The 15,155-nt window shown below is 33.7% G+C and overlaps 2 pseudogenes; both read right to left on the reverse strand.

Annotated features, from left to right (window-relative positions):
• Window positions 1-8,346: 8,346 nt before the first annotated feature.
• On the reverse strand, window positions 8,347-9,123 carry LOC129892228 (uncharacterized; annotated as a pseudogene).
• A 211-nt stretch (window positions 9,124-9,334) lies between these two features.
• Window positions 9,335-10,134, reverse strand: LOC129892999 (uncharacterized; annotated as a pseudogene).
• Window positions 10,135-15,155: the final 5,021 nt, after the last annotated feature.

The following is a 15,155-nucleotide window of genomic DNA, read 5'->3' on the forward strand; positions in this document are numbered from 1 at the left end:
GTGGGATGAAATAAAACAAGTATCAAACACCGAATGAAATATCAAATAGAAAAATAACACTTAATGACCATGAGGAACATGCTATTTTTTTAATTTTATAAGCAGCTCATTTGGTTGACTATCTGAACTTTTATCTTATTGGTGAGATTTCGATTCCCCACCTTATAATCCCCTAACTCATTTTTCCTTTCTCTTCCCCCAACTTTAAAAAAAATGCAGAAGAAGAGAAACATTTATTTTTGATTTCACACTCAATATTTGATACTTGCATTAGGGTACGATTAAATTCGTATTCGTGGAGAGAGATCTCAACTCTAAATTGCAATCTTTTTTTTGTTGGCGATGATTCAATTTTTCACTGTGTGGTCCCTACCCCCAATTTTTTTTTTTTTTAAAAAAAAAGAAAAGAAAGAAGAACATGTTTATTGTGTTTCTAATATATCTCCAAGCATTAAGATTACCAACAACCATTGCTTCACATATTATTGGCCCACTAAATTTTACCTTTTTTTGGTCTTACTCTTATTTCACTGCCTATAAATTACCTCCATTGTGTTACTGTTTATTCACAACTCTAAATTGCAATCTTTCTTATTATTAAAAAAATAAAACATTTCCAATCTTGGCATTTCCAATGGCTCGTTCCATTTGCTTCATGGCATTTCTGGTCTTGGCAATGATGCTCTTTGTTGCCTATGGTTTGTCTTCCATCATTTATTCCACTAAAACCTTATAAAATAAAATAATGTGTAAAATTACTCTATTTTTCTTGGTCAAAATAATAAGTACGTTATTTCTTGGTCAAAATATTAAGTACTTTATTTCTTGGTCAAAATATTAAGTATAAACGAAAAAAATAAAATAGAAGAGGGTTATGATCTCTAATTCTGTTCTTAAATCATAATTAAAAATATTGTAACTAAGTAGGCAGCGAATTGTTCAAATGAAGCCTAAAGAATAGTAAATTGATACATGCTTTAAAGCTATTTGTATACGTTTGACAACTATGAAAAAACTTGAAATAATTTGTTTGTTTATATTCCTCTAAAGATTATACGAGCAATATTTCTTTCGATTACGTCTCTATCGAGCAATGTTTGTTCTAACATTTGTTTCTAATATTTGTTACTACTTGTGAATGATTGTAGAGGTGCAAGCTGAGAAGAATGAGCACATTTGCAAATCAGTAAGCCAAACTTTCAGAGGAATATGTATTACCAATTATCCATGTAGAAAAGCCTGTCTTAAGGAAAAGTTTACAGATGGATATTGTAGCAAACTCCAAAGAAGGTGCCTATGCACTAAGCCATGTGTATTTGAGGAAATATTACAACCTGGAGTTACGACCCGTAGGAACAAGTTACGAACCGTAGAAATTTTTATGGGTATTAAAAATTGGTCGTAAACAAAGATAAGAGGCTCATTTTTTCATCTTTTTTCAAGGGTTGACAAGACGAATTGGGTCTACGATCGGTAAACATTTTGACGACCCGAAAGAGTGATTCGTAGGGACTTCCGATCAGATTTTTATGAGGGATAGTTTGGTCTTTTCCTGTCCTTTTCAGATCAAAACCTCAATGTTTTGGGACTATTTTGAGTCCCTTATTAGTACCCTATATGATTATACCCTCATTTAACGCTTAGTTTATTTGAGAGCAAAGATTGGAGAAGAGAAAGAAGATAGTGTTCAAGCGTTTACTCCCATCTTCCAAACTTTTGATTTTTCTTCGAATTACAGGTATGTAAGGCTGCTCATAATATGGATTGAATCCACCCATGTGCCCTACATGTTCTTTGAGTTGAATGTTCATATGAATTGAGTTTTCATGATACATCTATGTCCTAATGAGTTTTTACATCTACTAACTTGATTTTGTTATGTTGATGTTGATGAGTTGATAAATTGATAAATGCTTCATGTCTTCATTCCCATGAACCCGAGTTGATTTCTATATTACAACATTCTTATACTATGGTTGAGTCTAAGAGTTAATTGGTATGAGTTGTTATACATATTTTTGTTTTAAACTTAGATATTTTGAGTCTCCTTAATTGTTGATTTGGAATCTTGGTGAGTCACGATTTAGCCCCAAAGATTGACTGAATGAATGGAGAAATGATTGGATAGGATTATATGTTGTCATAAATGCATATCTAAACTACTCTTGAAAAATATGATTGGGATTGATTGGATAATATGATCGGTCGAGAGGTTTGATTGTGATAGAATTAATGAATTGATAAGGGTCCAAATGAGATTTGTTGAAATGATTAGATTGAACTGATTGGATAGAGTTTTATGAGCGTTGAGTCTTGAGAGAAGTATCGAGCACCAAATTGGGTAAGAGTAAGTAATAACTCAAACTCAATAATTACATTTCCAAACGTAGAGGAGGATTAAACCGTTAGAGTCAGATGTTTCCCAAATTACTGTCCTAACATGATAGGACTTGTTTGGTTATGGATCCATGATTGTTGATTCGTTCCTACCCTGGCAAGTTATGAACGAACGTGGCAACAACGTTGGTTTGTTGTACTATCACTGGCTCATAATTGATAGTTGTCGACTAAGAGAAACTCTCAATAGTACTCTGAGTCGAATTGGAATGGATTGGGTTGGATTGTATATGATTGGTATTGTCTAAATCATGTTCTTGTTTAGACTTAGGACATCTTGATTAAGTTGTTGCTTCTTCTAAGTTGAGATTCTAAGTTGAATTTGATTCTACCTTGATGTATGTTTTATTCTGCCATTTTACATACTCGTGCATTCCACGTACTAATGCCATTTGGCTTGCATCATTTCATGATGCAAAGACAGGTACTAGAGATCATTAACATGCACACCATTGAGGATCTATTCACTTCTAGCTAGTTGGTGAGTCCTCCCTATTTCTGGAGGATACCGCAATTATCTTTTCAGCTTAAGTTGGCTTTCCTTTATTTAATTTGTGGTAGCCATGAACCTATCATTGGCACCTCTTAGATTGTTGATAGAGGATGCATAGACTAGAGTATTGATGATGTTGATTTGTTTTGTTTCATTCTTACTAGTTGTTGATTGGATAGATGGTTGGCCTTTGGCCTTTTTTATGAGAAGTATTCTTGTGAGTTGAGTCTTATGCCGATAGAATATGATTGAAACAAGTGGTTTGCTTGAATACCATCAATGGTCTTCGAGTGCCGGCCATGTCTAGGATACCCTCTCGGGGCATGACACGACAGTAACGTATTTCTCAAATGCAGGATGATGTAGACTTCCTTGAGATATGTTTGATATTCGAGAATATCGGAAAGCACTTCGTCATTTTAAGTCGATCTCTGGGAAGAACTCTATTGACCACTCCTTCGAAGAACTAACATAGTTGATGTCCTCAGAAAATTATGTAATCCTCCTATTTATAGTTGTAGAAGGGATGCAGTCCAAATGTGAATGAACTCTTTTGCCTTCTTCTGATTGGTTCACAGAAGTGATTAAGGTTATCCAAAATATTCTGTGATAATGTTGTTTTTTGATTGATTGTTGAACTTTGACCAGGATTGCCATATTTTTTGAACACGTGGCATCCTCTTGTTGGTTTTGAACTTGACTGGGATTGCCAAGTCATCTTGACACATGGCATGAGCTTGGGCCTCAAGATGAAATGATCCTGGGCTTGAAATTAATAAATGTAATGACCCTAAAGGTCATTTTTGGAATTTTTTGTAAATTGACCATTTTGCCCCTCCCTGTAGTTTCCCTGAGTTTATGATTTGTATCGAGTGTTGGTTTTGAGAAAACTCTATGAAAAGTTTGGGTTTTGGAAATTGAGTTTCATAAGCCTGAAGTGTTTAAAAGTGGCATTTTAGGTCAATCGGAGCTACGAGTTTCGCAATAGAATTCTGTTGATTACAATAGCTCCGGAATAAGGAAATTGGTCTAAGAGAGTTTACGGAATCAAAATTGGGGTTGTAATGAAGAATTCAGGTCTTGAGTTGGGAATTTGATGAATTTTAGGTCAATGTTTGACTTTGGTGAACTTTTAGAGTTTCGATACTCAGAATGAAATTTCGACAACTCCGTTGTATTTTAAGGATGGTTTTTGGCCTAGGAAAGGTGTTCGTTGAATTTTTAGCGGTCCTGAGACCGTTTTGGTATTTTGGAGGCCTTAGTTGGTTTAGTTGTGACTTTTCAAGTTTCAAATCAAGTAGACATCGAATTCAAATTCTGATGGTTCTATTGAGTTTGGAACGTCGAAATTAGTGTAGTAGAATATAAAGTTTGTGTGCTCAAAATTTCAAACGATTTTCGAGGGTTGTTTCCAAGATTTGAGTGCAAGGACATGTGTTCTTCGCGATCACGTAGGCCTAGTCACAATCGCGAAGGGTTAGCTGAGTTAATCATCCCAATCGCGAGGATTTTTCCACGATCGCGACGGTCAATTAATGAGTTGATCAAAGATTACTTATCGCGATCGTGAACAGAGTAATACCTGGGCAGACTTGAAATTTCCCAAAAATCGGGATTTATCCCATTTCCTCCATTGTTGAACCCTACAAGCTCGGCCTAGGCGATTTTAAAAGGACTATCTGAGGATTTTGGTGTGGGTAAGTGTTCTTCACTAAAATCTTTCATTACCCAATGATTTTAACTTAATTTTCACTTCGAATTCATGATTTAAAAGCTTCAAAGTTGAGGGGTTTCACCAAGAACTTTTCCTTTCTTTAAATTGATGTTTGAGGGTTGATTTTAACTTTAAATTCAAATTGGTTTTCAGGATTAGTTTCTAAATAACTCGAGGCTCATTTTCAAGTAAAAAATTTCTGGATTTCTGTTCGTTTTTCAAAATAAGGTATTTTGGGTTGTTCTGGACAGTTTTGGGTCCGGTGTTAAAATATCGAATTGGGTATCGTTAGACTTGTATTCTAATTGGGATTGCTTATTTAAATAGATTATCTTAATTTGGAATGTCGGCGTAAGGGTAAAGCTTAGATTTCGGCGAAGTTCAAGGTTAAAATTGAGGCAAGTGAATTTCTAAACCTATGTCTAAGCTTGTAGGATCATGCATTCGTATTTTTACGTATTTGGAAATGATAGAAAGTGATTTTGGGGATTAGACGAGGTTAATTGATGTTTAAACAGATTGATATTGAAATAAGGGATACTATATAGCAAATGAGAGGATTTGTACATGTTGTGTTCAATATGAGTTGATACTTGACTTATCGTGGATATTTGAATATACTGTTGTGATACGAGTTGATATTTGACTTATAGTGGATATCTGAATTACTGTTGAGATATAAGTTGTGGTTTGTTGATATTATGATTATTATCATTCCATCATTGTATTTTACATGGACATTGCCTATTTGCTTTGATTCTGGTACTTTGAGATTGAATTTGATTCGATGATTATGCCGAAGGGAAATGGTTCTGACGAGAAATGATTTATGCCCAAGGAAAATGGTTCTGGCAAGAAATGAGTTATGTTGAAGGAAAATGGTTCCGGCGGATACATGGTCCATGTGTGGCCCCCATGAATTTTGGCCTGCTAGTCAGCGGATGTGTATCATATAGGAGTTATGCAGGAGGAAAATGGTTTCGAACAGTGATCCCGTTCTCTCATCTTCCATCTGTGGATTATTGAGGAGATTCGAGAGGTAGCTATTGATGATGACCATCTTTTCTTTTCCTCTTTATCTTTTACTTTGATCTATTTGAGATACAAAGGTTGAGATTTGTATTTACTTCAGTTTCTTATAATAGAAGGCTTGTACATGTGATAAGGGGAACTTTGTAATGTTTAAGATTTTCGCTTTTGATGTTTAAATTGCTTATTTTTAAACTGTTTCCACTTTTATTTTCGCATTTAGTGGGTTAGGCTGACTTGTCCTGTGGGAAAGGATAAGTTTCATCACACCCAAATTTCGGATCATGACAGTAAAAATGGACTTATGCATTTGTACAGTCCAACAAAATTTATGTGTCTACAAATGCCCCCTATGACATAGTGTAGATTTATTGAAATGAGACTATTATAGAAGACAACTCATTTTTATATCAAATGAAGCACACTTGATCAATAAGTTGTAATTTCTTAAACACGTAACTAAACCCGAGATTATTAAACCAAAGAGTGATGTTATACATGCGGCTGAATCGAAGTCTCATATCACATGGTGGATCTACCTTTCTGATTAAGTACCTTCGGAGTAGCCCGTTTTCAACACTTGAAGAGCAAGTTGCTGTCGCACTTCCTTTGCAGCTTTGCGAGAGAGACACTTGGAGTACCTCTTTTACATCTTCGGCAAGAAAGCACAACGCTCAAATCTCATGCTTCCTTTCAATTTGAAGAAGATCTTAGAGAAATCTTTTGACGACTTGATGGAAAAAAGTGGAACATCTCGTCCTTCACAGTACTTTGTGATTTCCAACTTTGCAAACTTATGCAGGAATATTTATTTCCTGATGTAGGAGTGACATAATTGCAAGTCGTTTGATCCTATCATCCAACATACCAAAATTTCAGATCAAAACTCCCTTCGGATTGATTTCTGAAGTCTATTTCTAAATCTGATATGTCAGTTTCATAGCTTTGCGTGGCTTTGGTAGAAAATTCATAACTAGCAGTAGGAGTGCCGAAATCTCCAGCTTCTTCTTCCGTTGGAAAGATGAATCAAATAACTACAACATGTGTAAATATCACGGCCAAAGGCTTTATGGATTTGCTTCAAAGTCAGCTCACAATTCTGTCCTCACGCTTCTGTGGAAGAAAATCCGTAACTCGGAGTAGGAGTGCCGAAATTACAAGATTCTTGTTCCATTATAATGGTGTACGATTCAATCAGTAATGTGCCACATCATTCGTATATTGACAATGAGGTCAAGAAATATGCCCAGCTCATTTTCATGTATCTATCTATGTTTCATTTTTATACGAAGAAAGGGTTGGATGTGCCCTCTCACCCAAAGTACAACCCGCACTCTGTTTTTGATTTATTTGACATAATTTATGTCAACGGTATACCATAACAGACTGAAGGAAGCTTGTAAGTATATTCAGTTTTCCCTCTCTTTATACTATCTTGCGAAATATTCTAACTCATTGTAAATTTATAAATTTTAGGGATTGTGGACTATATTTGGCAACTTATGCATTACATTTCAGTTCTGGCCATGTGATATCTAATTCATTCGATCTAGAGTTGATACATATGGAATACGCGCAACTACTATGGTATTATGGAATTCAGAAGATTGAATGTGAAGCAATTAGCGACAGTGAGGCACCCCCGAAATTTGACCGGAGTAGGACAAATTGTTATATTGGCGAAAGAATCACAATTCAGTAGAATTTAAGTTTTTATTTCAGTTAATGAAGTTACGCATGACTTTTATGTGCTTTTTTTATTTTTGCATAAATTGCTTGACAATATACTTTTGTCGATGTTAAATACCGACTCCTTTAGGTGCGAGGTGCGATCAACCGCGAAAAGTCAGTAATAAAGAATCCGCTCTCCGGTAAGCGAAGGAAAGCAGGTCAAAGCCTGCCAAGGCGTCAAGGCAGTTCGACAAAGGCAGAAAGAGTCTCCGTCCTGAACACAGAGCTGGTAATATTTTGAATCAACTAATATATTTAGTGATCGTACGCAATTAATGTCTTCTTTAAATTTAATTATGTTCTTATTCCCATTCAAAATATTTTGTATAATTATATAAAGACACGTTGTCTCGAATCAACTTTTGAATAGACTTATCATTAATAAATTTGAAAACAACCAGTCAAACAAAGAACTTATTCAAAATATACGAGTATAAGAATTTATACATATACAAAAAATAAAAGATTCAATTGTATACAATCACAAATATACAATATATATTTATACATATTAGACAGGTATAACAAAAGTGTATAAACTATTAAGTTCTACATATTTATATTGAATATTACTGAATGAATTATACTTATAAATAACATGCATCATAAAATAAGTTGTATATTCAGTTTTGACTTTTTATACAATTATATATGTATATAGATCCATATTCTGTATAAATATACAAACGAATGTCGTCAACAACATCATCATATTCATTTATACATTTTTGATTTAACCTGTATACTTATACAATCATAGTTGTTCCAACTTTCAAATTAGATTTATACAATTATCCTTAAATAAACATCTTAATAGAAAAACAACACTTAAACGATAAGAATTATTATTGTTTAGCTTTTCAATGAATTTATAAATTCATAATGTATCAAACAATTTATTACAATAGAAATATTCCAAATAGAAATGCAAAGCATTTTGAATTTAATAGAAGTTCAAATTATAAAACCAATCTATCACTCGTCAAATATCTCGAGGCTTGTTTCTACATGAACGCCTATTATGACCTGCAACTCCACATGTACTACATGTATTCTTTCACACCTCTCGAGTAGCTCTCTTGAACCCTTTGCGCGAGTCTTTTTCCTCGGTCTGCCAGGTCGTCTCCTGAAATGTGGAGGCAGAACTACATCATCCAAGATGTATTCCGGTACCACCCACTCTTTAATATCTGGTAAGGGATATATTGACATCTCATAAATCTTTAGGACGGTTTCTGATTTGTATAAATCAGAGCAATATTCATATGTGGTCTTATTGGCGCATACCACGGTGGGGTCTTTGACTGGGGACTGTTAGGTTTTTCAATTTCAATACAGCCCAAGCATGTTCACATGGTATTTCTTCATACTGGAACCTACCACAAGAACATATTTTTTTCTGAAGACACACTGCAAAATTTCTGCCGTCATCATTCACATTGTGCACGTATTCAGTCGATGGTACAACCTGTTATCACATTAACAAATAGTAAATTAAAGCTCTGTATATATAGTTTTATCTTTATATATGAAGAACAATATACAAAAAAATAATACATACCATCATTCTTGTGCACATAGCTTTATTCTCTATGAGTATATCCTGATACTTTTCAATCAATGGCATAAAAGCCCCGGTGGCTTCTTTTTTATAATCATGGTTCCATCTAAGTTTAACCTTCTCCAAAAATTCAAAGATTGGCAACTCTCTAGCTAATACTAGTGCAACATTTATACTCTCTGCAATATTTGATGTCATAGCCCATCCTCGATGAACTTCTGCATAACACCTACCCCAATTTTCATATCCAGCCAACTCTAAATATTCTTTCACTCTTACATCTATTTTTGCCACAGTCTCCATTAGACTATGAAATTCAACTTTTTTGCACTTCTTCGCCATTTTGTAGAATATAGCAGTCAGTTTTTCATCTGACTTTCTATATTTTTTGCACGTTACCCCACAAATGTCACATGCAAGTGTAATGAGGCACATCAATATACACTTTCGCAATAGTCTTTATAATGCTCTCATTTTTATCAGACATAACATACATATTATTACGTTCCCCATACGCCTCTTTTAGTTGTTCAAAGAACCACGTTCAAGCTGCTTCATTTTTAGGATCAATCACACCGTACTCAAGTGAAAATCTATGACCTACAAATCAATTCATATACAGATCAGTAAGCACATCTGTACATATACAAAAAAATTATATATACAAACATATATATTCAACATAAAATGCACCATACCTGCTCTATCTGTAGTACTTGCTGCAACAAAAGTTTTCTTATATGGTCCTTTTAGAAAACTTCGATCCACAACAACTACATGTCGGCAATGTCTAAATCCTTGTATAAAAGTACTCAAAGCAACAAATACGTACAAGAATTGATCATTAATAATTTTCTTCAATTGTATTTGAGATCCTGGATAAGTAATAGACATCATATACAAATAATCAGACAACTTGTTGTAGGATTCTGCAGGTGTACCCCTTAAAGATATCAATTCCTTCTCTTTAACCCTTCAAGCACACATGTAATTAACATTAACTCTGAGATCTAATCTCACATCATTTTTAATATTCGTAGCCATATGCTTTCGTTTGTGATCTACCAGCTTAGGTTTGATAATCCCTCCAATCACATTACTTGTTAGTTGTTTATGTGAATACACCTTGTCCTTCAAAGGACATGTATGCTCCTTATTGAAGGTCCTTATTTTGAACATTCCAGACTTATTAATATTCGACGCCTTCATTTGCCATTCACACTAATCAAAAAAAGAATTCTAGTGTATAGCTATAGGTGAATTTCAATCAACATATCAGTCTATACATATTATACTCAAATATATATAAATACAACACAATATGTGCATATTCAGTTCAAACATTACCTGATCGCATTTGACCTCTTAGTTCTATATTGAAATCGGTGTGAAATTGTATATTGCTCCATAACGGATTTGAGAGTTGCTTTATCCCTATATACTTGATCCTTTTCGACATACTTAAAATATGGATCTGAAATAACCTCATCACAACACGCTGCTTCAAGTCCCTCAAGCGGATCCACCAAATAAAAAATTGTCAACTAATTCTGTACAAGTTGACTCTAACATATCATTGATTTCAGTTATACAAATCGATCATTTGTTAAAATTATTACTAGCCTTCTTAAGCATTACATACACTCTCACACCCATGTCGTTGTGTATCCACATAGGTGTATTACTTTGTTCTACCTTGTAATCAATCTTCAGTCTCTTGCTAGTCACATCAATATCAAGCCGATTTGCAATTACATTATACAATTCCAAATATGATGCGTTCTCTTTAAAAAAATCCCCTCAATAATATAATCAACATAGCAATTTTCATCATCCCATTTATGAGAACGCATTATCAGTATAACTAAGGATCCCATTTCTGTGTACAGTTGAGTGCAATAAAAAGAGAATACATTATACAAATCAACAAATCACACGTTGACACAAAATATGCAATATCTAATCTTATATACAAACTAACACATACACAACTATATTTCAACCACACTCCACACAACTGTATACGTATATAAATTTGGTTACTACACAACTTAAATGGATATGTATAATTTAAACATCACACAATTTTTTTGGTACACATACGAGTACTATACAAATATTCAAGTGCTTCATGTTTAGTCCATATTTATATAATTTTTACACAGCTATAGTTGTATACATTTAGTCATAATAATATATATCAAAATTGTATAATGACACATTTTTAACAAATTGATTTGATCATTTATATATATACACTTAAGGAAGGTTATACAACTTTAGGTTACTCCACATTTACAATCATAACACAAAATTTGAATTATACAAGTGATCTCAATATACAATATACAATCGTACTAACATGAACTACAAGATTTCATATTTCTAAAAATCAATTTTTCAATTTAATATAAAAATTGAAAGGTAGATCTCATTTACGTTGTTTCTATACAAATCAGCAGTATATTTTACTCCCTAATTATTCAGAATATTCAATCTAATTTGAAATGTGATTGAAAATATATGCACATTCATGGAGAAATTATGCACGCAATTCATTCAATATACAAAAATAATTTTCGAAATCATATGATGAATTAGTATTATTTTCTATGATTGACTTACATGATTTGCTAAGTCAGATTACAATTGTTGAATGTTGCGAGCTTCAAAATCCTTTTACAATGGCGTGTTTGCTGAAGAAGAAGAAGGAAGAACGTGGAAAAAATTCTATTGAAATACAAATTGCGTGCAATCAGGGATTTGTTCCATATACGTAACTTATTTTTAGTGCCTTTTCAGTCATTTTAAAAGGAAAGAAATTTTGTATAATTTTATACTTAAATTCAATTTATACAATTTTAATTGTACCATAGCAAACATAATTTTATCATTCTAAGTAATTAGACAAACTATACCCATATGGAGTAATCAGGCTTAAAATGTTTGCCATATATAAAAATTTTCCTTAATAAAATGGACTTACGCATTTGTACAGTCTAAATTAATTATTCAACCCAAACAGTATGAATTTAATCCAAATTTGACATGATTTAAAAATAATAAAATTTATGTTTCTACAAAACTCTCTAATATTTTAATTCATATATGTTTATCTGATCAGCCGTCCTACCTTGGTAGGAGTAAGGTCTGCGTACACTCTACCCTCCCCAGACCCCACGTTGTGGGATTTCACTGGGTTGTTGTTGTTGTTGTTGTTGTTTATCTGATCAATTTATTTCACGATTCATCTTCTATACAAGTCAAGATCTCTAGTTTTGAATGAAATATTGTAATGACCCGTTTGGTCATTTTGAGAATGAGTCATCTCTCTTTCATAAAATACTCTATCCGGAAAAAAAAAATTTAAATTAAATTTTTAATGGGTTATTGGACTTTTCCATAACTATGGCTATTTAATTGAGGGATGAATTTAGATAAATCATGTAGTTAATGGACTAAAGTGATAGTTTAGTTAATATACTATACCACTTGTTCAATACATATAAAAATATATTAGTGGGATTTAGCTTTTATTTAATTATTAATTCATGATTTAACTACCCTAATTTGTAAAAGAAAACAAACGTGGAGAGAACTAGAAAAAAATACCTGCGGCGTGGAGAGAACCAGTTGTGTGTTTCAGGTAACCTTTAACTTCAATGTATATTACTTTGAAAAACTGTGTGCTTAATTCACTTTAGTGCTTGGGAAAAGTTATTATTATTTTTGAAAGAATTAGTGGAAAGGATGGTGTAATGATGATAAGTATGGTTAGTTATCCACTGAACAAGAAAACAAATCTACATTATGATTTCTAGCTATATGCCAAAAATTTCAATCTTTGCTTACCTGCACCGATTAGGGGAAAGACAAAAAAGAAGAAGTTTAATGTTCTTTTCATTACTAGTTTTTTTTACTGTAGGGGAAAACAATACGAGGAAAATATATAACGCTATTTATAATTTACTAATTAGGTTGGTTTTGATATATTGGTATATATTTAAATATTTTAGGGTATTATATTATAGGGATATCATTAGATCTATGCTATTTGGGGAAATTGAAACTTAACCCTAGGCTTGAGATTTAGGTAATTGATTATAGATTTGGGGTGAGTTTTTGAGTTTAGGCTAGGCATATTGTAATAAGGGTGTTGCTAGTTTCGAAATCTTATGATGGTTATTTATTTGATTAGATTACGTTGATTTGGAGGCCCAACGAAAAGGGAAGGCTCAAGTCCCGGAGTGATTGCTTGATTAATTAAGGCAAGTGAATTTCTAAACCTCAGTTTAAGCTTATAGATGCTTGTATTTCCGTGTCATATATACTAGGGAATAATGAGAATTGGACTGGGTTATTGAATGTATGATTGACCTTAAAAATGGAGATGAGGGGTATAAAATGGTGATCTAATGACATGTATTGGTGGAATTGATATGTTGTGATTTTGGACATGTGAAATGACTATGTTGATGTGAGATATGAAAAAAATTATTATGGTTGTCATGTTATTATCGTGAATTATATGAACATGAATTGATTGCACTGGTTCTGACATATTGTGTTGATACTGAAAATGATATGAAACAAAAGGGGTCGGGCCACACGCTCCGTGGCAGGTATTATGAAATAAAGGGGTCGAGCCACAGCTCCGTGGCAAGATATATATATTGAGGGGACGGGCCACACGTTCCGTGGCAGGTTACATGGACAGAAATGTCCCCCATGGGTTCCGGACTGTGATTCAGCGGATGTGTACCGATAGGACAGGCATGCATCATTTCATTACACTACATTGCACCTTTTTGATATTTGTGAACTTGTGTTTACCCTCATATTGCTCTGTGTGTGCTGAACTTGACTTGGTATGATTCATTGACGAGACTATTGATGAGTATTTGTGGACTGTATTATTGTTGTTATTGTACAAGTGTAGACTTCGGCTGATTTTATGCAGGTTGTAGTTAAGGAGGTTCGGTTGGGAGGACAGGAGTACTTGTATCTATTAAGTTTTGCTTAGTTTTAGTTATCCACTTGCTGAGTACCGTGTTGTTTGGTACTCACCCCTTGCTTCCACACTTGTGTAGGTTTATGAGCCCGGACTTGCTTGATTTTCTAGCATTTTCTACTACATCCGAGGCTATCATTCCGAGTGTCGAGGTAGCTGTTACATCTATCTAGCGGACACCTCTTGCTCTTTTCTTATGTTTTAGTCCTATTCTAGAGACAAAGACATTGTGACTGTATTTCTTTTCGTACTTCGATAATAAATTAGTGGCTTGTACACGTGACAACCAATCTTGGGGGATGTTGAGTTTCTTTTACGTGTTTTCGCTTAAGTTAAATTTTGATTCTTTTCTTTTCTTCCGCATCTACTTTTCATTGGGTATTAGGCTCTTTTCTGATTGAATTGCCTTTTACCATTTGGGCCAATCACATCTACATCGACATTCTTCGACGAATTTAGACTCAAGACTTTCATTATCTTGCATTAGTTTAAGTGCAATATTATATGCAAAAATATTATCCACCGTAATTTTTAATCGGTCTAAATTTATCTCATCACCGATAGAACTTATTGAAAGTTCTGCATTCACTTGAGTTTCGGGTTCACTGATTTCTTCAGAAATATCAGGATTACTCAAATCTTGACCTTCTTCAAGAGGTTTTTGTGTAGTATCATCTTTATTATTACTCACGCTCCTCTTTCTAGGATTTTTATCCTTTGAACCCAATGGTCTACCATGCTTCAAGCGTGTTTGGGATTCAGAAGCTATGATACTAGCAAATGGTCCTTTTGGGACATCAATTCAAATAGGCACATTCACTGCAGGGATATGTGACTTAGTTATTCATTTCAAATCAGTAAATGCATCTGGCATTTGATTTGCTATGTTCTGTAAGTGGATGATCTTCTAGACCTCCTGCTCACATGTGTGAGTAAGTGGATCAAAATGAGATAGTGATGAAACTTTCCACGCAATTTCTTTTTTGGGTTCTTTTTTCTCTCCCCTTAATGGAGAAAAAGTTATTTCATCAAACCGACAATCTGCAAATCGAGTAGTGAATAAGTCTCCAGTCAACGATTTAAGGTATCGAATTATGAAGGGTGAGTCAAACCCAATATATATGCTCAACCTTCGTTGAGAGCCCATTTTTGTACGTTGTGGTGGTGCTACAGGTACATATATTGCACAACTAAAAATTTGTAAATGAGTTATATTTAT

This window comes from Solanum dulcamara, chromosome 6 (genome assembly GCF_947179165.1).
Source record: "Solanum dulcamara chromosome 6, daSolDulc1.2, whole genome shotgun sequence".
NCBI lineage: Eukaryota > Viridiplantae > Streptophyta > Magnoliopsida > Solanales > Solanaceae > Solanum > Solanum dulcamara.